Source organism: Dermacentor albipictus, unplaced genomic scaffold (assembly GCF_038994185.2).
Source record: "Dermacentor albipictus isolate Rhodes 1998 colony unplaced genomic scaffold, USDA_Dalb.pri_finalv2 scaffold_25, whole genome shotgun sequence".
NCBI lineage: Eukaryota > Metazoa > Arthropoda > Arachnida > Ixodida > Ixodidae > Dermacentor > Dermacentor albipictus.
The window spans coordinates 696,254-720,640 of NW_027225579.1; the positions used below are offsets into that span (position 1 = coordinate 696,254).

Sequence of the window (24,387 nt, forward strand, 5' to 3'; positions counted from 1 at the left end):
AACTACAAGACAGTGGTTAGAAATTTGCACAGGTATGAAAGACTAGATCACACGCGTATTCAGTCCTGCGAGACGATTGTTATCATATCACGAAGAGCACCTTAACCAGAATACGTTGAAGTGGCACGTGTTAGTCTGCTCCTCCAGCATTCTGACACAAAATACTGACATCCCATGGCAACCACACACACAAACACAGAACACATCATCTGTCCCAGCAGCTGCTAGCGATATCTGACAGATGGCTATTTTCAGATGAAGCAGACCAAGAAAGCTTTTGTGCTGTTTAGACCTCTACGGTAAAGGAGGAACATCACCTAAAGTCTTGGGCATAATGCAAAAAAGGCTTCATTGAGTCCTAAGAAAGGACGCGCGTTTTTGTGCTCTAGAGATACGATGTCTCGCGACATGTGGTGCAACACAGGGAAGATAAGAAGGCAACGTGAAACGAGGGTACGTGTATAGATATCACTTTTTCGTAACGCGAACAGTGCTTGTGTCTCGACTGATGAATGTGCTTAAAAACATTAAGGTTATGGAGAAAGAATCGTGTTTTTTAAGACCCATCGACCACGCAATCCTCAGACACACAAACTACGCACTTGTGTGGCTGCATTGTCAGGAAATCATGAAATATCGAGTGAACCGTCAACTCCGGTTTCCATGTTCGAACTTAACGGTGCAAGATGAATGAAACGTTCTAACTACACCGAATGGCAAGAAACAAGAAAACGCAGACGTTATAGACATTTCGAACTTTGACCTATTGGATGCCTGCTATGTCATGCTATCTGTGACCGTGAATGGACGTGACGCCTGGCCATTTGCCTTGTGCAGACAGCTATGTTTTATGAAATCGTAATACTGCATCGTACAATTAGCTCCGATTGCTTGGACTGCGGGTAATCTCAATTTCAATTATTGCGAGAACCGTGGAAACTTCCTCCGCATATTCCGACAATGGTCGACAGCTTCACGCGGGGGTGACGCAGAATGTGTTAAAAAAACAACTCACTGACAAGCTTTCACTTCAGGGCTTCCTGCGAGTACAACTGGCAGGGTGAGATTTTTATATTAACTTATATTTAAAAGCTGTTGAACAAGTAGGCCAACCTAGATTTAACGCTTTCGTGAGCTCGGCAAGATCAGAGACAAAATAGCTCATAGGAGCAAATAAACCGGCAGTTGGCTAAATTAGATGCGCAAAGAAAGCGTCGCACAACGCGCCGTGCGATACGGTTCGCATTTACTCTGGAAAAAGAAAAATCAAGACGCGAATTCGGTCCCATAATACGATGACCACATTGCTTGAACGCACCCCGCGTGCAGCTAAATGGGCGTCAGTAAAACTGGTCTATTTACAAGAATAAACGAACCTCCAGCTACTCGCACAAATTGCCTGAACACCGTAATGACACTAACAGAACATTTTACGGCAACGACAGTGTAGCGAAGGATGCGCAATACACCGCCCATTTTCCTCCCGAGCGCCGCATCGAAATTCTGCTTTCTTTCTCGTGGTTGCCGCGTTTCTGCAACTTCCGTGGGCAGCACTCGTATCGTATCTTAAAAAAGGTATGAATGCGAGCTAGTTGGTAAGAATCCATCGGCGAAAAAAGCCGCGCGAGATAAACATGGAGAAGGCAGGAAAACAGGACCTGCAGCGCTTGTCCTGCGTTCCTCCGTTGTCCGTATTTATAGCTCCCGGAGTTTTTTCTTCTTTTTTTTTTACCGGAAGCTCATGTCATTCGAATGATTTCAAGAGGAGATCATTCACGTCGTGTAGTAACGTCACCCTCCGGCGTGTGTCACAACAAATCATGCCAGAGTGAGTGAAAAACTCGTCGAAGTTTTGTTTGACACATTAACTCCCGACAATCGTCGAACATTCGCAGCGTGTCATGCGTATAGCCGAGCACAGCACACATGAGACTAGGATCGTACTCGCAGGGGCTTCGCTATGACGTGCTCTGGCACTGTGCGCATCGCTCGTTTCATTGGACACGGTTCCCCTACAGGCAGCTGTAGCAACGTCTGCATTGAGCATCCTCTCGATACAGCGCTCATAAAGAGCACCTGTCTCTTTTCAGTGATATAAGAAATTGTGAAATGTGGCCAGCAGAAAGAAAGCATTCGTATTTTTGTAAGCTACTTTCTTCGCATTCTTCGTGGGCCTGGCATTGCCTGACCTGAGCGAAACAAATAAATATAAGCAAGCACGTGTGTGGCCACTGGGGCGAACGCTTCGTGCATACATCGTGCAGCATAGCAAGAAAAATGAACTGGCGAACACGTTTTCACAACTACACACTGATCGCTTCTCACTTCACAAGTGATGTGTAAACCGGCGAGGACGATCGTCAAGCCAAATAGTCACCTGCTCACCGATATTAATATTTAGAGTTCGCCTGGTGGCGAGAAAAATTACGCTTCAAAGTTGTGCCATTTACCAGTGAATGCTTGCGCATTTGCTGCAGTCCATTCTTACGCCTTCGGCATCAGGCTTGTGGGTCCGTGGCAGTCCAATATTTGACACTTATGTGAGATCATCGGCACACTCACTGTTCGGCAGTGTGGCCACGAATACTATCGACTAAACCGTGCTACATTAAAATGATCCGTTTTGCTGACGCACCTGTCAGCTTGGTAAATATTCAGCGGCACTTAATCGCCCCAGTTTACCGTAACGTGCTTGCCGGCTTCTATGCGCATACGTACATTCCAATGTGAAGCTTTAATCCTATACCGCGAACGACTGCTCACGTCGCAACGCTTAGCCCTTGTCGGGAGAAAACTATTGGCGTTATTAGCTGCTTGAAATATATGTACGCAGTGCTTTCTCATCCAACTGCACGATTTATCATTGTATATCATTATCATTTTTGTAATCGTCTGTCTAACTTGTCATCGGTATTTCAATGCGCGATTAAATGATTGTGACCCCTCCGGAGATTTATCTATCCAGCTGAGAAAGAAAGGAAGAACAGAAAGACGAGTGTTCATGCTGCTGTGCATTGGATGAAAACGCGACCTTATCATTGCTCGTATTCATTCAGTCCTCGCTGTTTCATCCTCAGTGCCACAGAGACTTCCACCATTTCTCCCAAGTAGAATGCTGTGCCGATTGCTTTTTTTTCCGAACTGTCGCTTTCAGCCACGACCGCTTGGTGGGGTGTGAAAGACAGCGAGCGGTTGCCTTCTTCGTCGCCACCCGAGTGGCGTTTGCGCCGGCTTCCGTGCTGCTGTTCCAGTTGGTCGTGCTGCTGGCTGGTGACTTCGACGAACAGCACCACGAAGCTGCTGACGCACGAGTGGCGTTCCTGTCCTGCGAGGGTAAGGCCGTGCCGAAAGTTGGTGGGAAGAATCGATCGCTGCTGCGTAACATTACATTATTGCGTCAGCAACAAGGCCAAGGATGGCATAAGATATTGCAGTGATTCCTATAACTAGAAAAAAAAAGGTACGCAGGAAGGTGGAGAAATTGCAATGGTGTAATAGTTGAAAGCGAAATGACGCCTTAGCCTGGAGCCGACGTTTCGAAAAGGGAACTCGTCTTCTTTAGGGACTTGTTTTCGTATCAGTGACGAAGACAAGTTCCCTTGTCAAAACCTCGGCTCCTTGTTCACCCACTGGTGATCACTGCACTGAGTTGGAAAAAAGAAAAGCGATGGGTGTGAGTAAATCACCTAAACTGTGCACTAGAACATGTGCAGAAGGGGTTAGAATGCAGACAAATGCATCAAAAATGATATGTAGTAGGAGAGTAAGGTGGCAGGAAACGTAACAGTGCGATGAGGTGACAGGCGGTGAAGTGCCACCTTCTGCGGTAAAGACAGTCACGCCTAATCGAACCTGCATCGGGCTATTCTCAACGCGATTTTTTCCAGTCATGAGAGCTGTGGCTGTAGTCATAGCCAATTATATCTAAGTACAGAACATTAGGGCTGTGCTCATTTTCCAGTTTTAAAGAATAAAATTGCGTGCCATAGCATACTTGTATTTTCGTTAGTCGCTTTAAACTGGCGGCGACATTACACATCGAATCACACTTGTCGAGAGTAGTCATGCGGTCGGCTCCGAACTGTGCGTGTGTCGCCTGATTAGAGATCGGTTGGAGGAGAGCGCCAGAAGCATGCGTTCGTTACGCATCCGTGGCTTTGTCGGGGAGCAGATTTCCGTCATTCGTTGGTGTGTTTGCGTATGCGAATGCGTCCCCTTCGCAGAGGCATTGATGAGCGGGGCTGGAGATAGCATAGCCTCGTAGCTTACCAAGCAGTCGCGCCTGCGATCCCAAAAGAGAGGAGGCGAGGCCATAGCGGGCGGGCGCGCCCGAGTGCCAGGCGTCGCAATAGTTCTCCATGTCGCGGGATCCCAGCACGTCAGCGCCATGCCGCACCATCTTGCGGTGCCTGCGAAGTGGATGGCAGCAAGAATGATAGGCAAGTTTTTACAAAACATAGCCGCGGTAGCATTTCAATCATCATCATCATCATCATCTTTTATGTCCACTGCAGGACGAAGGCCTCTCCCTGCGATCTCCAATTACCCCTGTTCAGCGCCAACCGATTCCAACTAGCAACGGCGAATTTCCTAATTTCATCGCTCACCTAGTCTTTTGCCGTCCTCTACTGCACTTCCCTTCTCTTGGTACCCATTCTGTAACCCTAATGGTGCAACGGTTTTCTTAGGTGCGCATTACATGGCCTGCCCAGCTCCATTTTTTTTCTATTGATGGCAATTAAAATATCGGCTATACCCGTTTGCTCTCTTATCTAAACCGCTCTCTTTCTGTCTCCCAACGTTATGCTTAGCATTCTTCGTTCAATCTCTCATTATACTGTCCCTAAATTGTTCTCGAGCTTCTTTGTCAGTCTCCAAGTCTCTGCCCTATATGTCAGCACCGGTAAAATGCACTGCTTCTACACTTTACTTTTCAATGATAATGGTAAGCTTCCAGCCAAGAGCTGACAATGTCTGCCGTATGCGATCCAACCCATTGTTATTCTTGTATGAATTTCCTTCTCATGATCAGGGTTCTCTGTGATTAGTTGACCTAGGTAAACGTACTCCATCATAGACTCTAGAGGCTGACTGGCGATCCTGAACTCTTGTTCCCTTGCCCGGTTATTTATCATCATCTTTGTCTTCTGCATATTAATCTTCAACCCCACTCTTACACTCTCTCTGTTAAGGTCCCCAATAATTTGTTGTAACTCACCTGCAGGGTTGCTGAATAGAACAATGTCATCGGCAAACCATAGGTTGCTGAGATATTCGCCGTTGAACCTTACTCCTTCGCCTTTCCAGTTTAATAGCTTGAATAATTCTTCCAAGCACGCAGTGAATATCATTGGAGAGATTGTATTGCCTTGTCTGACCCCTTTCTTAATCGGTATCTTCCTACTTTTCTTGTGTAGAATTAAGGTAGCTGTGGAATCTCTGTAGATATTTCCCAAGATATTTGCGTAAGCGGTCTGTGCTCCTCGATTACGTAATTCCTCTATGACTGCTGGTATCTCTATTGAATCAAATGACTTTTCATAATCTATGAAAGCCATGTAGAGAGGCTGATTGTACTCTGCGGATTTCTCGATTACCTGATTGATGACATGGATGTGATCCATTGAAGAGTATCCCGTCCTGAAACCTGCCTGTTCCCTTGGTTGACTAAAGTCCAGTGTTGCCCTTATTCTGTTGGAGATTATCTTGGTGAATATTTTATATAACACTGAGAGTAAGCTAATGGGCCTAAAAGGTTTCAGTTCTTTAACGTCTCCCTTCTTGTGGATTAGTACAATGTTTGCATTCCTCCAGTTTTCTGGGACCCTTGCAATCGATGGACACTTCGTATAAAGAACCGCCAGTTTACCTAGCATTATGTCTCCTCTATCTTTGATTAAAGCGGGTGTTATTCCATGTTCTCCTGCCGCTTTTCCTCGCTTCATGTCTTGTAAGGCCTTTCTGACCTCATCGCCAGTTATAGGAGGATCTTCTGTATCCTGTTCATAACTGTTTTGAATGGAGTTGTCCTGAGTCCTCTGGGTACTGTACAAGTCAGTATAAAATTCTTCCACTGCTTTTACTATACCTTCGAGATTGCTGATGATATTACCCTGCTTATCTTTCAGTGCATACATCTTGGTTTGTCCTATGCCAACTTCCTTTCTCACTGATTTCCGGCTATGTCCATGTAATTCTTACGGCTTCTTCAGTCTTTCTCACGTTATACTTTTTAATATCACTTATTTCCACCTTGCTGATCAGTTTTGACAGCTCCGCGAAATATATCTTGACTCTTGAGTTGGACACTTTCATGCTTTGTCGTTGCTTTATTAGGTCCTTTGTTACTTGAGAGAGCTTGCCTGCTGGTTGCCTTCGTGCCTTGCCTCCCACATCAATTGCTGCATCTGAAGCCAGCCTACTTACAGTTTCCTTCATTACCTCTATATCAGCTTCATCTGTCTATTCTAAGGCTGCATATTTGTCTGAATTTGTCTGCTTTTATCTTTACTGCCTCTAGGTTGATCTGCTTCTTATTAACCAATTTTGCTCTTTCTCTCTTCAAATTGAGGTGAATCCTGAGGATTGAGGATTTATAAAAATAGTGGGCGTAATCAGCCATTGCAATCGTTGCCTGGCATAACGGTGAATAGCAGTGATGTTGTACAGCAACCTTCTGATTTTTCTACCTTAACAGAAGAGTGGTGGAAAAAAAAATCCACCGATAAAAAAGAACCCAAAATAGGCGAAAATCGACAAGATGTTTGAATACTTCAGTCTGAATCTTTTTTTTCCTAATGAGTGCGATACAAATACGCATTGAAGGCCTCGTCCAATTAAAAGGAAGCTTTATCTCGGGCCCAACTTGGATGCCGCTTATTGAAATGCATGTAAGTACAGAAACACTTTTCTGAGATAATCACTGGGCTGATTTTGATGAAGTTTGCTGCATATGAGAGAGAAAGTTACAGCAAGCGAAATTTTGAGTTTTAAAAGTACTTTTCAAAATTTGTGCACTTGAAAAAAATAAATAAAAGCAAGGTGTTTCCAAATTCGTAGCTCTACACAAAAAACAGATAGTGCAGTTCGCTAAACTGCATCCATTTGAGAATTCAAAGCAGACAACTCCGATGTATCAACTAATATCTTAAGTGAATGTGTTTACAAGGGTTTTGCAAACGTTCTCCTCATATATTAGTGATGTATTTGAGAGCCATGTATAATAAGTAACTTTCGTCCGCTTTAGATGTACTATTAAATACAATTTACACAACTGGGATATCATTTTTCATAGCTGAGTTACAAAGTTGATAAATTTACAGTGTCGTTTTTTTTTAATTTGCAATTATCGACAATATATATATAAAAAACTGACGTCGTGGGTCGAAAATTTCCCACAAACAGTTAATATATTTTAACTTTGTCTTTTAAATGTAGCATATCTCATCAAAACTGTTGTAGTGGTTGCCGAGAAAAAACGATTTCTCATTTCACATCTATTTAGATAGGAGCCCCCGAGCTAAAGCTTCCCGTTAAGCGTAGAAAGCAATGAACACGCTTGGTGCTTTTTTCTTAGTTCTGCGTTCAGTGTGCTTCCCGAACCTACGGTACCCTTGTGGTTGATTGCCATTCCGTGCCATGACAATAGCGCATCAAGCAGTAGATACAAATACGAACTCTTGCAATGGGAAACTTAGCCAACAGTTAAATTTAAATATGTCGAAAGCTATCTTTATGAGCCGAAGATGTCCAGTGGCCCTATAACGTAAAACTGCGACCCTATACCGTAAAGCTACGCCAAACTTTTCTACTCCAATTCTGCAATCAGCCCTTCATGATTGGTCAAACAATTTTCTAGACGCCACCCACTGCACCTGCATGTCACGCGACGTCATGAAAACTGCCAAAACGCCCCATCTAATATGATATGTGCACACTGATTACGCATGATTGGACCGAACGAAAGAAAAGTAATAATTTCTAATTCGACGCTTTTTCGACATTAGCGAAAAAGGTGTTATTTCACCAATTGCTATGGGTCAAACGTTTTTGGGCTACGCCCGTTTTACCTGTCTGTCACGCGACGTCACAAAACCACGAGAACTCACCACATCAAAATGACGTGCACGCGTTGAAGACGCATTAATATGCCGGACAAAAAAGCGTTTCTGAACAGTCGGAGACTGCCCCGTTCCAAAAGGAACAGAAGATGGCTGCCGCCAATTGCTGTGGCACTGGCTACTCAGAGCTGCCGGGGTGCATGGATTTATTTGCGTATAAGCTTTTGCGTGGCAGGATAACGTTGTCGAGACTTTCAGGTACGTATGCGTCATCGCTCTGCCAACTCTACTTTGCTAAGGATCCGTTTTAACGCGATTTTTAACCTTCCGTTGCACGCCACCGCGATTTTCGACCAGCCACCGCTAGCTAAGCAAGAAGCTGACCAATCGCAGACGCCGACATCACCTTCGTCATCCGGCTATCTACTTTCACTGCGCTGGCTCGGCCCCAGTGAAACTCTTGCCATTTGAGCGTGCTCCCCGCCTCTTCTCAGCCAATTAGATAAGATAAACTTCTTAATGTAGGCAATTCTATTCGTTTTGAAAGCAAAAGAAAGTGACATCCTATAAGCGAGAAGTGCGTTTGATTAGGCCTTCCAAACAACGCTGCGGGTTACCACCCGATATTTGCGCCGGTGGTTACGTAGATGTAACGTCCGAGGATTGGAATAGTTTTACGTTATAGGGCTCCCCTGTTCGAATCTGTTTTTATTCCAATATCCTGACGTCAAATTTACGTAGCCGCCGACGCAAGTATCGGGTGGCGACCAGCAGTGTTCGAACCACCCAATCAAACGCTCTCCTTGTTTATAGTAGGTCATTTTTGTTTGATTTCAAAACGAGTAGCATTGCCTACCTTGGGTTTTTCTTATCTTATTGGCTGGCAAGAGGCGACGACGATACAGAAGTTGAGAGGGTTTCGTTGGGGCCGAGCTAGTGCAGTGAATTAAAGTACTTTCAGTGCGCTAGTAGCTCGGCCCAAACGAAATGCTCCACGAATGAGGATGAGAATGAGGGCGGCGTTGCCGGCGTCTGCAATTGGCCCGCTTCCGCTTGCTTAGTTTGCGGTGACTGGTCGAAAATATCGGCGTTATGCAACGGAAGGGTAAAAATGCCACTAAAACTCATCCTCAGCGAAAAGTATTGGCAGAGCGATGTAGCACGCGTGTCGGAACGTTTCGACAACGTTGTACTGACATGTACCTTTGCTTACTATACGCAAATAAATTCGTTCTCGCCGGCAGCTCCGCGTAGCCAGTGCCAGAGCGATCGCTATGCAGACATCTATTCCTTTCTTCACGGGGCTTATCCGGCTATTCAAATTTTTTTCGGCATGATAACGTATGTTTAATTCGTAAATGTCACTTTGACGTGGCGAGTTTTCGCGGTTGTGTGACGTCGCGTGACAGGCAGGCCAAGCGGGGGTAGCCCGAAACATTTTTGCTTAATCATGGAGAACTGATTGCATAAATGGAATAGAAATATTTTGGAATAGCTTTACGTTACAGAGCGCCAGTTTGCTCGTCTTTATTTAGATAGAGGTTTGGGGGTATTTATACAAAAAGAGCAGCTCATTATCTGGTTATCATCTATACTTGTGCTCGGTCTTCCAATGAATCCATTAAGGAGTGCTTAAAAAAATATTCAGCAGAGATAATAAGTGCTTATTCTTTCGGTGACACACCCTTCGTGCTGGCGGCGACCAGACTTCACACGATAATCACTGGTCAATCTGCTAAATAAGCGAAATTAAGTTCCCGGTATAAATTATTTACTCTGGAAATACCCGACACCCATCGTGGTGGCGTAGTCGCTATGGCATTGCGCTACTAAACTCGAGGGCGCGGGTTCGAATCCCGACCACGGCATCCGTATTTCGATGCGGGTGAAATGCGAAAATGCCCGTGTACCGTGCATACGTTGGGTGCAACACGCATGTACGTCTCGGTTGACATTCTGACGCCGAAAGTACAAGTTACTACAGCTACATGGTGATCACGCCCGGAAGCAGTTCGGAGATTCTGGGGGGTCTGCAATCCACATCACTTTCTAATTCCCTTTATTTTTGTGGTTCGTCTAGGCCTGCAGAAAAATGAGTGCACCTGCACCTTGTGTGGGAAGCATCGCACGCCTCACACAAAAGTAAATTTAATTTGTCTGTAAGTAAAGGTATTGTGGCGCAATATAAAATAGCATAGAAAAAAATGAGACGGAAAGAAAGAGTGCTAGATTTTCAACTAATTTTATTTCAAGCAGAAAATCCAAATATATATGTTCGCTAAAGATGCCCACACAATCAAGACGCCGCGCAGACAGGCCCATCTTAAAGCAATATGTAAGAATTCACACATTCTTGTAAAGACAAATAGATGGAACACTGGCACAGCCATTACTTTTATTACTTTTTTTTATGTGATAGGCTTCGAGCACCTCTTGGGCTCCCAGCTTCCTCCGAACACATGCGTGTCCCCAAATGGCGATGCGCAGCCTCACGACGCATAGTGGAAAGGCAGGTGTGAGCCAACTCACGCAACAATGCACCCTGCTGAAGCATATTAATTAGTTTGAAACTGAATGAAGTAACTCGCTGTAACAATCTTAGTCTAGGGCAAGCCTTTACTCTTTCAAATATATCTGCAGAATTCACTATATGTTTATACTATTTTCGGCGCTAAAAGTAAAATAAGAGTGAAGTGCAATCAGCGCTGCCTGCTGTTCTCAGCCTTACATCTAAGCGACGCTATTGGTGTGTCCACAGGGACACAAGAATGTGGTCGTTTTCTCCTTTTGGGGCAAAAAGATAGCAAAACCTCTAAATAAAGACAGACGCCAATGCTCTGCGGGAAGTTTGGCGTCCCTCCTGACGTACTATAGCGCTTCCCACGCACGCGCAAACACACACCGGGAGAAATCAGCAGGGAACGTATGTGAAGCCGTCGAAAGCGCAGCTCCTAATCGCTCTTCCCCCTCTTGGTTTAAGGAACCATCGCTAGACATGAACTGGTGCTCGCGAAACATCGACCCTCGTGGCGGCTTGTGCTCCTTACCAGGTACTGCCAGTCATGACGTTGCGGCCATCGAATGAGTAGATCCTCGGTGGGTAAGGGAACATGCCACCACCGCCGGAAAAGAGCTCTCGCCAAGAGTTGAACACCACCTCACCCTGCAAGATAAACGGTGAAAACTGCGTATTAGCGACGCGTCTACAACTAGGAATAGAGGCTAGCCGGGCTTGTTGGCACGAGCACATTCTTTTGCAAACAGCGCGAATAAAGGGTCACATAACCAGGCACACAGGCGCTGGCTTCCAACAAGTAGGTTTATTGCGCGAGCGCAGAATATATAGGCAGGGAAAGTAATAGTAAAAACATAACTGGCATGGAAACACGAAAAGAATGACTTGAGATTACATGTGGGCGGAGATCGGTTAAATTCGCAGATACGCGATTTCCTTGTCTAATAACTGGATGAAGGGTGAACTGATGCATGAAGGACCACGTTGGGTGATGGCAAATGCTTCGATAATTTCACGCGTGCCCTGGCCTGCGTGCTTTTGGATGAGTGGCTTGTTTGGTTTCTGTTGTTGGCGTGCTCCCGGAGGCACTCATTGATGCAGCGTCCCGTTTGTCCTACGTAGGAGTGCCCGCACTTCAACGGTATTTCATACGCGACGCCTGTGATGCAGCTGGTGAAGGGCTCCTGATGCTCCTTGTCGCAACCTTTTTTGTGGGGGTTGTCTTGGTTGACCCTTCTGCAGAAGGTGTTCAGCTTTCCTGGAGCTGAAAAAAGAACCGAAACAACCGCCCTCCCCGCGGCCTTTTTCAATCTGTGCGATACGCCATGCACGTATAGGAATGACAGCTGCCTTCGAATTATTGATCTCGGTTTTCCGTATCTTCTTCAATGGTACAAGTGGTCTAGAAAAGCTTTGTAGATAATATGAATAATCTCACGCTCACAGAGGAGCTACCGGAGGACAAGACCTTGCGCTTTTTGGACTTCCTCCTATTGTTCAAGAAAGAACATGTATGCTGGAGGTATCTGCACACCACTCAGCAAGAATCCTCTTGCTTCCGATGGGCTGCGCGAATTTTGGCCTTTTTGGCTGTTTTCCTAGGCTTTGTGCTCAATCGACGACGCAACTCGAGAGGTACACGAGGATACCGCTTTCTCCGCAAGTGGGACCTTATTTCCTCCATTTTCGGACTTTGTGTGTTCAACGCAGCACGTAGCTGAGGCGCTGAGGTTACCGCGGCCGACCGGGCCCGCGGCGTCCCCACCGTAGGATCGTTTGCCGCTCGTGGTCGCGCGGAAGTTGTGAATCATGGCTACTATGGAAGGAGCGACTACAACCGAGGAATCTTCGGTTCCAGGACAATGGTACGCTAGCGAAGGAGGAAGGTACGTGCCGCTAGAGAAGAGCGGGCAGAAAACTGCGAAACAGCGAGCCCGGCAGAGGCAAGCAGGCAGGAAAATGGCGGCCAAGTCGATCGAGCGTCAGCATACGCGCATTCCAGACGGCGCCGAGAAAATTGTTCTCGGACCACGTGGCGGCTTAGTTAAGCTTACCAAATATGTAACAGCATATCTGACTGACGTCATCAAAATTTCGGCCGGGATTAACCCACGTGAAGAGAAGGAAGATATAATAACTCCAAATATGAAGCAGCACTCCGTTCTCGTCATCACTACGAGTGCGGAGAGGAAGCTGAAGTACGCGAGCGTGAAACACCTCATGTTCAACGATGAACAAGTGGAGACTTTCGCATACGTGGCCACCCCCGAGCACTGCGGAAAGGGAGTCATCCACGGGGTTCCACTCGGATACTCCATCGAAGAAATTCTGTACCGCCTAGACCGCAAGGATAACCCCGAGATTCGAGGCGTCCGCAGGCTGGGCAAAGATTCACAGTCGATCTTTATTCTCTTCAAGGAGAAAGAAGTGCCAAGGTGGATTTGCCTCAACGGGGCACCGCACAGATGCCAGCTGTACCGCAAAAAATACGAAGTGTGTGTCGCTTGTGGCCGACTCGGGCATCGCGCTGACGTGTGCCCGGACCCGACGAATGTCAAGTGCCGCGGCTGCGGCCTCGAGAACCCGTCAAGTGACCACAGGTGTGAGCTGAAATGCCAGCTGTGCGGCAAAGGCCATGCCCTAGGAGATCCCAAGTGCCGAGAATTCTTCCGCACTCCCTACGAAGTTAAGAAGCGACAGTGGGAGAAGATGGAACGAGCAACGACGACTGGTGAGGGACATCAGAGTCGACAACGCGAACCCAAAGGGGGCAAAGACTTCAAGTTCCGCGAGGAGTCTTTCCCAAAACTGGAAGCAAATCCGAGCAGACCATCGCCGCCGCCCAAAGGACGCTCCGGTTCCCGTGCCAGGAGCCAGTCCAGGGGGCGCTCGAGCTCAAGGGACCCTGCCAACCCATGGAGACGAGGTAGGAGCATGGAGCGTAAGGGTGTGAATTTTGCGGGCAAGGTCTCCAAGGAAAATAATCAGAGGGATAAACGGGACGATGAAATTGAGAAATTAAAGAAAATGGTCGAAAAATTAACCGGGATAGTCGATTCGCAATGGTCCGAAATCCAAAACTTAAAGAAATCACAGAGGCAGGCAACCCCTCCTCCGCAACAACCCATTAGACAGATGACCACCCCCCCCCCCCCCCCCAGCGGCACGTCAACAGCCGCAAGGAGAGGATAAGATGGTCACAGAGGTGTCCCTCCCGCCACCAACGAAACGCAAAATTCAAGACGCCGACCCTATTCAGGCTATAGAGAAAAGGGTCGAAAATTTGGAAAGGTTAGAGGCCAAGATGAATGAATTTATGAACCATATCAACATCCAAATTCAAGCTGTCCTCGGGGCAGTTCAGAAACAGGCCGAGGAATGCGAAATGCTAAGGAATGAGATGGTCGCCATGAACGGGTGGCAACAGAATATAGAGCAGATCGTCACGCAACTGCAAAATGGCCAGGCGCGCAAATGAAAATCAAATCTGGCAGTGGAACTGTCGCGGCATCCGGCGCATGCGGTCGATTCTGCAACAGTACCTTCCGCTATTAAATGAGACTCCTTTGGCGATTGCCCTCCAGGAAACTGGAGGACCCGCAAAACTGTCAGGTTATCAGGCATTTCATAGTGGCAGGGGGGAGAAATCCTCGGTCACAACGCTCGTGAAAAGAAATATCGCGGCCATTGAACACGATGTATAGTCGAGAGAGATCGAGAACGTGTTTGTCGAAATTCTAACCGGAAAACAGAAGGACCCTAGTTTATTCCTTTTATATTTATACAGCTCACCCAGGCAAAGGAAGGTGAGGTTCAGGGCTCTGTTCCGCAAGGCCCTCAAAATTTCAAGCAACCAGCCACTGTTGATAGTGGGGGACTTTAATGCACATCACCAGGAATGGGGGTACCCGCACCAAAGCCCGAAAGGCAGACAGCTGTGGGAAGATACGCATGACATAGGGCTCACTCTGCACACGGACCCTGAGAGTCCAACGAGGGTGGGCAACAACGTTAGTAAGGATACATCTCCAGATCTGACATTCTCGAAAAACATTAAAGATCTAGAATGGCATAATTCGGATCAAAATTTTGGCAGCGACCACCACATAATTGTTTCCATACTGAAAGAGGGCCTTCAAACGCGCAGGGCTCGCGCGCCGGCCGTCGTTGAATGGGGTAAGTTTAGAGATATCAGGAGAACGCAGGAACTCGGGCCCATCACAAACATCGAGGAATGGACGACGGCGCTCAAATCGGACGTTAGAGAGACGACAAAAATGCTCGAAGGGGATAACGCCCCGGAGATAGCGGACAGCCGTCTTCTGCATATGTGGGAAGCTAAGCAAACCATGGAGCGTCGTCTCAAAAATCAGAAATGGAACCGCAACCTCAGAAGAAGGATTGCTAGGCATAATAAGGAATTCGAAGATTATACTTTTACACTATGCGAACAAAATTGGGCCAACAAGTGCGACGAAATGGAGGGGAGCATGAACCTTTCCAAGACGTGGAACATCCTCCGGCACTTGTTGGACCCCGCAAGCTCGAAAACTCAATCCGGTATAAGATTGGCAAAAGCTAGGCACGCGTTCGTTCGTAGGGAACGATGATTATTTCATGAAGAAATTAATTGAGACGTTCGTGGGGGAAACACCGCGAACTCCACTACCCGACTATGGTGGAGCGCCTAACGAGGCGTTGGACGCCCCCATCACAGAAGCGGAAGTGCGAGCAGAGATTGTAAGACTCAGAACGAAGTCGGCTCCGGGCCCTGACGGGGTAACGAACAAAATGCTCAGAAACTTAGACGATGATTCCATTAGTTACCTAACGAAGTACATGCAGGAATGTTGGGAAAAAGGCGAGATCCCACAACAGTGGAAGACGGCAAGCATTATTTTAATACCAAAACCCGGGAAGCCTTCGCAATCGGAAAACTTACGGCCAATTTCCTTAACTTGATGCGTGGGGAAATTGATGGAGCACGTCGTCCAGACCAGACTGATGGGCTTTATGGAGCAGGGCGATCTGTGGCCACATGAGATCGTAGGGTTCCGACCTCACTTGTGTATGCAGGACGTCATGCTCCAAATCAAACATGATATAATAGACTCAAGGTCTAAAGATGCAAAAGATATTCTGGGACTGGACCTCACGAAGGCTTTTGATAACGTAAAGCATGAGGCGGTCCTGGAAGGGCTGAACAAGATTAATGTAGGTACCAGGACATATCGATACATCAGGGACTTCCTGACGGGAAGAACTGCTTGCATGAGGTTCCATACGCTGCAATCCCCCACAATTTAGCTAGGGAGTAAGGGTACGCCCCAAGGATCGGCGCTGTCTCCCCTACTCTTCAACGTGGCTATGAGAGAACTCCCCGAGCAATTGGCAAAGCTCGAGGGATTAAAATTTAGTATATATGCGGATGATATCACCCTCTGGGTCAACCGGGGAAGTGATTCAGCCGTCGAAAGCCTGCTCCAGGCCGCCACCGACATCATATTCGATTACGCGGCCGAGAGAGGCCTAGCATGCTCGCCGCAGAAATCAGAATTGTTTATATACAATCCGAAACACTTAAGGTGCAAGGCACCGTCGGAGATCAAAATTAAAGTGGCGGGTAAAGAGGTACCAATAGTCGAGCAAATTAGAATCTTGGGTCTGATTCTCCAGTCACACGGCCACAATGGCGTGACCGTCAAGAGGCTGCAGAATCTCGCAATACAGACCCTGAGCCTAATTAGGCGGGTGGCCAGCAAAGGCCGAGGGCTAATGAAAAAAAAATGAATGAAACTAATACAGGCGTACATATTCAGCCGGGTGAGCTATGCAACGCCATATCTCGATTTGAAAGTGGTGGAAAGAGAAAAGATTGATTCTCTAATGAGAAAATGCGTAAAACGAGCGCTGCGACTGCCCATGTGTACATCAACAGAGAGACTGATGGCTCTAGGAGTGCACAACACATGGGCAGAACTGGCGGAAGCGGTGCGAACCTCTCAACTTGAGAGACTTAGCACCACGAGGACGGGAATAGCCATATTGGCCAAAGTTGGAATAAATCCGGACAGAGGCCCCACCCAAAAGGTGGAAGTAGATAGGGAAGTTAGAAAAAATCTGATTATCCCCCCCCCCCCCCCCCTGCCAAAAAACATGCACCCGGAACATAGCAAAGACAAGAGGCATAAACGAGCCGAAGCATTCAAAATTAGATTCGGTAATATCCCGGAACATGAGGTGGCCTATGTAGACGCGGCGGGAGGTAGCGGCAGTTTTATGGTGGCAACGGCAGTCAGCGGCCGGGGTATTCCCGTGACCGCTGTCAATCTGCGCGGGCGCAACATAGAAATTGCCGAGGAAATTGCGATCGCATTAGCTTGCGCTGGAACGGACGCGAAATTTGTGATCAGTGACAGCAAAACTGCAATACAAAATTTTAGCAAGGGAAGGATCTCGCCCTTAGCAGCCAGAATCCTAGGCCAGAGAAAGCTAGATAGAAAAATTCAAATAATTTCGACTCCGGCGCACGAAGCCGTCCCCGGCAATGAGGCGGCCCACGAGCTGGCTCGAGATCTCGACCGCCGAGCCGCTGCGGGGCCCCTCGATGACCGAGGGAGCGGAGAGCGCATGCTAAAACATGGGGAGATCACGCAGCATTATAGATTGGCTCGTAGACTGCTATCCCCGCTAGACCCAAAATGAAACAACAGACAAGCCGTCGCGTGGAGACGACTACAAACTTATACATATCCGCACCCGGTTACGGCGAACCACATGTTCCCCGAGGCCAGGAGCGATAAATGTAATCTTTGTGGGGCGAGAGGGACCCTCGACCACATAATATGGGAATGTCCGTACTCTCCCGGGGGAACGCACAAAATAGATAGTAGAGACACCTGGGAGACCCTGCTGCGCAGCTCGGACTCTGAGCTCCAGCTCCGGCTCGTCCAACTGGCTGAAGAGGCTGCTGGGACCGAAGACCTCCCAGCCTGCATCTGAGGCGGCGGCACTCGCCCCCTGACCTGCGTGTCGGGGGGTGGGTAGATCGCCTTTTCTGTTGGACATTAAAGTTTATTCTATCTCTTACTTTTTTCGTCGGCTCACTCAAGGTTAGTGAAGAGGAGAATCGCAAAAGCCGCCTTCCGTAATGCATTGCAAAAATCATGCATTTAAATAGCTTTTATAGGCCAGGTTCATCGGCTTTTGTGGGCTAGTTTTCAGAGCGTCCTCCTGGTACAGCTAGCGGAAGACCTGTTAGCGGGAATGCACCAAAGAAAGAAGATACGGAAAACCGCGATCAATAATTAGAAGATGGCTGTCATTACCTACATGCACGGGGCATCGCACAGATTGAAAAAGGCCGCGGGGAGGGCGGGTCTTTCGGTTCTTTTTTCAGCTCCAGGAAAGCTGAACACCTTATGCAGAAGGGTCACCCAAGACAACCCCCACAAAAAAGGTTGCGACAAGAAGCATCAGGAGCCCTTCACCAGCTGCATCACAGGCGTCGCGTATGAAATACCGTTGAAGTGCGGGCACTCCTACGTAGGACAAACGGGACGCTGCCTCAATGAGTGCCTCCGGGAGCACGCCAACAACAGAAACCAAACAAGTCACTCATCCAAAAGCACGCAGGCCAGCGCACGCGTGAAATTCTCGAAGCATTTGCCATCACCCAACGTGGTCCTTCATGCATCAGTTCACCCTTCATCCAGTTATTAGAAAGGGAAATCGCGTATCTGCGAATTTAACCGATCTACGCCCACACGTAATCTCAAGTCATTCTTTTCGTGTTCCCATGCCATTTATGTTTTTACTATTACTTCCGTGCCTATATATTCTGCGCTCGAGCAATAAAGCTACTTGTTGGAAGCCAGCGCCTGTGTCATGTGCCTGTTTCTGTGTCCCGTTATTCACGCTGTTTGCAAAAGAATGTCTCCAACTCGACTTGAACCAGTCTCCATATGCTCTCTTTAGAACTCCAATAAAACCTGGCAATTTTTACGAAACCGAGCTGACCGGAAAGTAATGGGTAACTAGCCGGACACATCTTCAGTTACGTATTTTCTGTATACTTCAAGCGTAGGATCAAGACACGGAAAGCAGCATTGACAAGCGCTCGTAATTCTCGATGGCATTGAGGATCACGCTGTTCGCGTCTTGATTTCGCGTTTGAAGTCTAGTCAACGTTAAATTAAAGTCCGCTCCCATTACCTGCTGTTTTGCAGATTTTCTGCTGTGTTGGCATTTGCCGAAGTGAATCGCGCTTTTAATTAGTTTGCTTTCCTTCAATAATAAACAGAATTATGTCTGCCTGTTTGAAGGCTCACCTTCATAAGACTGCTTCTATACATTTCAAATAATTTCTATATTTAAACTGTGCTGAGGATATCTAGACACGCACGATATATGAGTGGTTAACTGCATTTTCATCGCGATACAATGATCATTGAACAACATCTCCAAACTGTTTTCGCTAATCATTCTGCAAGAGCAGCTACAGGAATTTTTATGGACCACGTCGGCGACTTTTATTGCGATAACAATCGGCACTCAAGGCGCATTTCTGCCATCGCCGTCGGCGTTCTGCCGTTGCCACTGCGTTCTACTCCGGCGGCTACTACGTATGGGGCAGCCGCGCGGGCCCTATCTTGAAAGCGATCTGCGATGGGGACAGTGCGCCGAGTGCTGATCGCGTCGCGTGCGCTGTGTTTTCGGCGCTAAGCTCGCGTTGACGCGAGAGGCAGCACGACGGTCAATTCGCTCGCTGTTGCTGCCGCACTCCCTCACTCCAGCGTTTTGACGGCGACTTTTCGCGGTCATCAAGTGAGATGTGTTCATGTTTGCTTGTGCACGCATAACACCATGCTTGTTAACTTAGTTAGCGAAAGTTTAACAGCTTATGTGGGAGATAAAACTACTATCCTTACTTCTCATGCCTGTCTACTAATTAACTATTCCAATCGATGCTTTGCTTTTTGGGTGAAACTGCGAGTTTTTTATTCAAAGGATGTTTTCATCTATCCGCCTACACATTTGGACTTTAGTAATGGGGCTTATGGTGTTTAGTAGTGGTGTGGATAGCTACAGGCCTGTTTAGCCTCGTGATAGAGGCCGGACATTGCTCAGCCTCAGGGCCGTTTGCAATGTGACTATAAGCAGATCACTAGACCTCCAACAAAACAGGCTAAGTTAGGAGCATAAGGAGGCATGAAACTTCCTTAACGCCTGCGATGAACCCTTCTAGAAAAACAGATGATGAACTTGGGTTTTTCATTAAAATAATTAGCTTTGTAAATCTATACAACGAGTGAATTATCATTTCATTTAATGACACAGCGCTGTCCGTGTCAGTCTCACTGCCCTCTGGTTTTGACCGTTTTTCCATATACAGCTAATTGGAATTCCGGGACTACACCGGGGAACTAACACGTGAAACTATAGTTTCTAATAGATTTGGGAGTTTTCTGGCCGTTCTGTAGTACAGTCTTCAGCACACTCTTTCAGAGCACGTGAGTGGAATGTGCCCAAGAACACTTTTGCGCCGTCTCACAGTGGCCAGTAGTTCGAGGCGACTTTGGTAACTTGTCCCTAGTGGTCAGCCACATAGGCTGTCACCGCTGCTCGTGCTTACCGCTCTGCCATAAGATTCAGGAATCTATGAGGCCAGAGGCACTGCCGTAGATTCACGGCTTTTCGCACCACCTGAAAAAGGTGTCGACAGAGCGCGGACACGTGGTGTGCCTGTTGTTATCTCTGCCACTGAAAAGGCGGGCCACATTTGTCCCGTAGTCAACGGGCGCGACAATGATTGCGCCTGCAGAAATGATGATGAAGCAACATTCACTGGGCCCGAAATAAATCGGTGGTGCACGCAGGCACCAGACGGGGTGGTTTTCTAGTTACGGGACCCATTTCTTTCCAGCAGCTCCTGGCCCCTGTCCGTCAGTGCGAGCTGAATCGGTAGGGCGGGGCTGGATAACAAGGTCTCCCATCGCTCAAGGGGTTGGGGATTGGGGGTGTTGGTGGGAAGGGGAGGAAGGGGGGGGTCTTGAGTTCTGTGCACTCTGCCAAGACGTGCGGCAGGGTGCCCTTTTCTCTTCTGCAAAAAGGACAGAGCATATCGTACTCCGCGGGGTACATGCGGTTCATCAGTACCGGATGCGCAAGCGATCCCGCCTGCGCTCGACGCAGGATCGTCTGTTGTTGCCTGGTGAGTTTGGGGTGCGGTTCTGGCAGCCTGCACCTTTCCTCTCGGTACATCCGGGTAATGTCCCGAAAGCTGGCTACCGGGTGCGGTAGCTCTTCCGGCTCGTGCTCGGCCCGGATTGACATTTCTCGGGCATGGTAGTCGGCGATGGTGTTGCCTGCTACCTGCGAGTGAGCCGGGACCCACATGACCTGTATGGCTCTTCCCGGAGGCTTGTGCTTGGCTAGAATGCCTCGGGTCACGGAGGAGATTACCCCCCTGCGGAAGCTTCTGTAGGCTGTCTTTGAGTCGGTGACTACGGTGTCCACGCTCGGCTGTGCGAGTGCGAGGGCCACGGCCGCTTCTTCGGCAACTGCGGGGTCTGTTGTCTTCAGTGACGCGCTGACGATCAGCCTCTCTTTTGAAGTAACCACCACGGCTGCACGGCCACTGTGTTTTCGGAGCGAGGCGTCTGCGTAGAGGACCCTGGGGTTCTCTTCCAGCTTACGGGCTAGGGCTTTGGCTCGCGTGGTGCGGCTCTCGTCATCCTTGCCCGGCGTCATGTTCCGGGGAAGGGGTTTTGTCTGAATTATCGTTTTCCAGTCTTCCGGAAGGGCCGTCTTGATGGGTACTGGCTCGATCTGCCATCCTATCTTGCGTAGGACGGCTCGTCCGTGTTCCGTGTGACTGAGCCGGATTCTCTGATTATAGAGGTGGGCTTCGATGAGCTCCTCCACTGTGTTGTGGGCGCCCATGTCTAGCAGTTTTTGCGTGGACGAGTATATGGGCATGCCCAGTGCTTGTTTCGTTGCCTTACGAAGCATCGTGTTTAGGGTGTCCCTATTCGCCTTCGTCAGCTGGAGATACGGGGCGGAGTAGGCAACCCGCGACACGACGAACGCGCGTACCAGGCGCATGGCATCGTCCTCTTTAAGGTCTCGGTTTCTGTTTGATACCCTCCGAATCATACTAAGTATCTGTTCGGTTGTAGTCTTGATCTTTGTAGGTTGTAGTCTTCGGTTGTAGTCTTGATGGCGGCCTGTGCCTTTCCGTAGCTCTGAAGTAGTAGGCCGAGAATCCTAATCTGCTGTGTTGGCTTGATGGTCGTTCCGGCGATCGTGATAATCATGTTCGGCGGCAGCTCCTTTTTGGCTTTTCCCGGTTGGATCATGAACAGCTCTGATTTCTGGGGAGCGCAGCTCAGTCCGCACGACTTTGCATACTCGTGCACGGTCGTTACCGCCCGCTGCAAGACTTCCTCCATCCAGGCATCGGGTCCGGCTCGGGCCGTCCACACCGTAATATCGTCGGCGCGTAGAACACACAGCAAAGCTTTGTACGCCGACCAAACGTTGGCTGAGACACCCTACATCGCGTCCGAATGGCCTCTAATCAGCACTGCGCACCGTCGGTCCCGCAGTCAATATACGAGAAAAATAAGGTCTAGATAATTCACATCATTTAGTTACGCAGAACCACTACTGACAGTCAAGAAGTAATAATGCGGCAATTCAGTGCCGTCTCGCCCTATTTCTCCCTGTGGACATGACAGAAAATAGCCGCTGGAATGATGAATAGCATGCAGCTTAGTGAGCACCATTAAGGGCAAACGCGAGCGACTATGCTCGTCTATCTAGCAGCGGATGGTAGCTGGTGCGTACCTTGAGATTGACCAGCGGCAGGTCGGCGTCTGTGGCCCGAACGATACTGTCGAGCAGCAGGGCGCGGAACGTCCCCCGCAGGTGCGCCTGCCGGGACTGGCGGTAGCATTCGTAGTCGGCGCCCCGCACCCCGTGCAGGTCGCCCGTCCACGGCTGGTTCAGTGCCGCCACGCGAAGCTGCGGCCACGCAAAGTCAGAGGCTCTAAATACGCTGCCCGCGAACTAAGCCTGCTGCCTATACAGCGGAAAACATTTTTTTGCCCTTTACTTTTTTTCGCACAGCTCCCAAACAGTTATTAATCATCGCCGGCATATAGTGCGATTCCACCTCTTCAAGACCAGATGGACTTCCTATAGAGGTGGATATTACTAGCTGAACAAAGCACAAAGTTAACTGGCTAATAAAGGAGTTCCACTTAAATGACGTCTCAGTGAAGCACTTCAGGTAACATGTCGATATTGCCGAATTGAATGCAATCGCTAATGCAGTCATTGCCTTCAATTAGGCAGTCTACCTAGAAAGTACCTAAGTACAGAACTACCTATAAAAAATCCTGGCAATGGCTTCTTTAGAGATGGCCTTCCTCAAAGTGTCCTGCGAAATACGCTGGCATTCCAGCGAACGTTTCCGCAAGAAAGCTTGCGGAATCTAATGTAGTCAAACTTTCGAAACACCCAACTCATAATCTCAGATTTACCTCAGCTTGCGAGACCTCAATAGTCTCAGAGAGAACTCAACGGAAACCCGAGTTATTGCATCCTGATCCTAACCGACGTCATTCCCAGGTGCTTCAATATCACTGCTGTTATAGCATTTTTTTTGCTAGTTTCTTTTGTAAAGCACTGGTACTACGCAATAAACATTGGTTGTCGACTGGCGCCACACCATGTATATGAGAAAAGGTCGATTTTTCCCAAGCGAGTTTCTTTACTGACACTTCCTGCCTTCTACCCCTTCTCCTGGTGAAGGGTAGCGAACCGGGACCTCTAATCTGGCTAGCCTCTGTTTCTTTCATCTCCTTTCTCTTTTTTTCTCTCTCTCCTCCCCACATAGTAAGACGCGGCGGATTGACCATCTGGTCTCGCCTAACGCGCACCTGAGCTCGGCACTGTTAGGTACACTGGTGCTCTCAAATTCGGCATCTCTCCCACGCTGCCATCACGGGCGCAAATCGAACATGTGCACGAATTGGTGTTCGGCTGCGAAATGCCATTGCCATTGATTTACCGCGGCGGGTGGCGTACGGGTCACGGAAACAATGATCAGTTGCTGTATGAACAGCTACAGAAAGGAAACAGTGTCATGCTCGGTAGAGCAGTCAGCGAATGGCCACCGTCGATACCCGTGGCGAAGCGAAGAGAAAGCAAGTCCCCGCGCGTGCACAGCCAGGAGGCACCGTCGGTGGCTCCACCTCGTAGCGGCGTGCGTCAGCGTACCAGGACGTGGGCGCCGTCGAAATATACGCGCTTTCACATCATCCCTCCCTGTTCCCCCGGAAGCCGAAAGGCGTGAAGGCCTTGCACTCTTGAACGAAATACCCTGAACGTGCATTTATATTAAAGACATGATCAAGAGTTTTTATCGTACGCTGTAAAAATGTTTACACCCTTACGGGTGTTTTCTTATCGCACTGGTAACACCCTCACCGTAAGGGTCTTGCAAAATTTTACCGAGGACAACGGAGCTCTAACTAGACGTGCGATTACAAAATACGTAGTTGAAAACTATGTAATAATTCTCGCAGCCTTGGGCGCACAGAAACATCCGACAAGAGCATTCCATAGGGAGAAATACGAAACTGTGCGCTTAAGGCTGTTATAATGATTACATAGTTTTCAACTACGTCTTTTGTGATCGCACGTCTAGTTAGACTTCCGTTGTCGGCCTGTATAAATTTTAACGCGACAGCGTTAAGGAGGCCGTGTCGCACAAAATCCGGCGTCGGCGCCCCGCGTTGGCGT

The 24,387-nt window shown here is 48.3% G+C and overlaps 1 pseudogene; it reads right to left on the reverse strand.

The window, feature by feature from the left end:
- Positions 1 to 330: 330 nt before the first annotated feature.
- Positions 331 to 24,387, reverse strand: part of LOC135914822 (collagen alpha-1(XV) chain-like) — a 131,386-nt pseudogene continuing 107,329 nt past the window's right edge.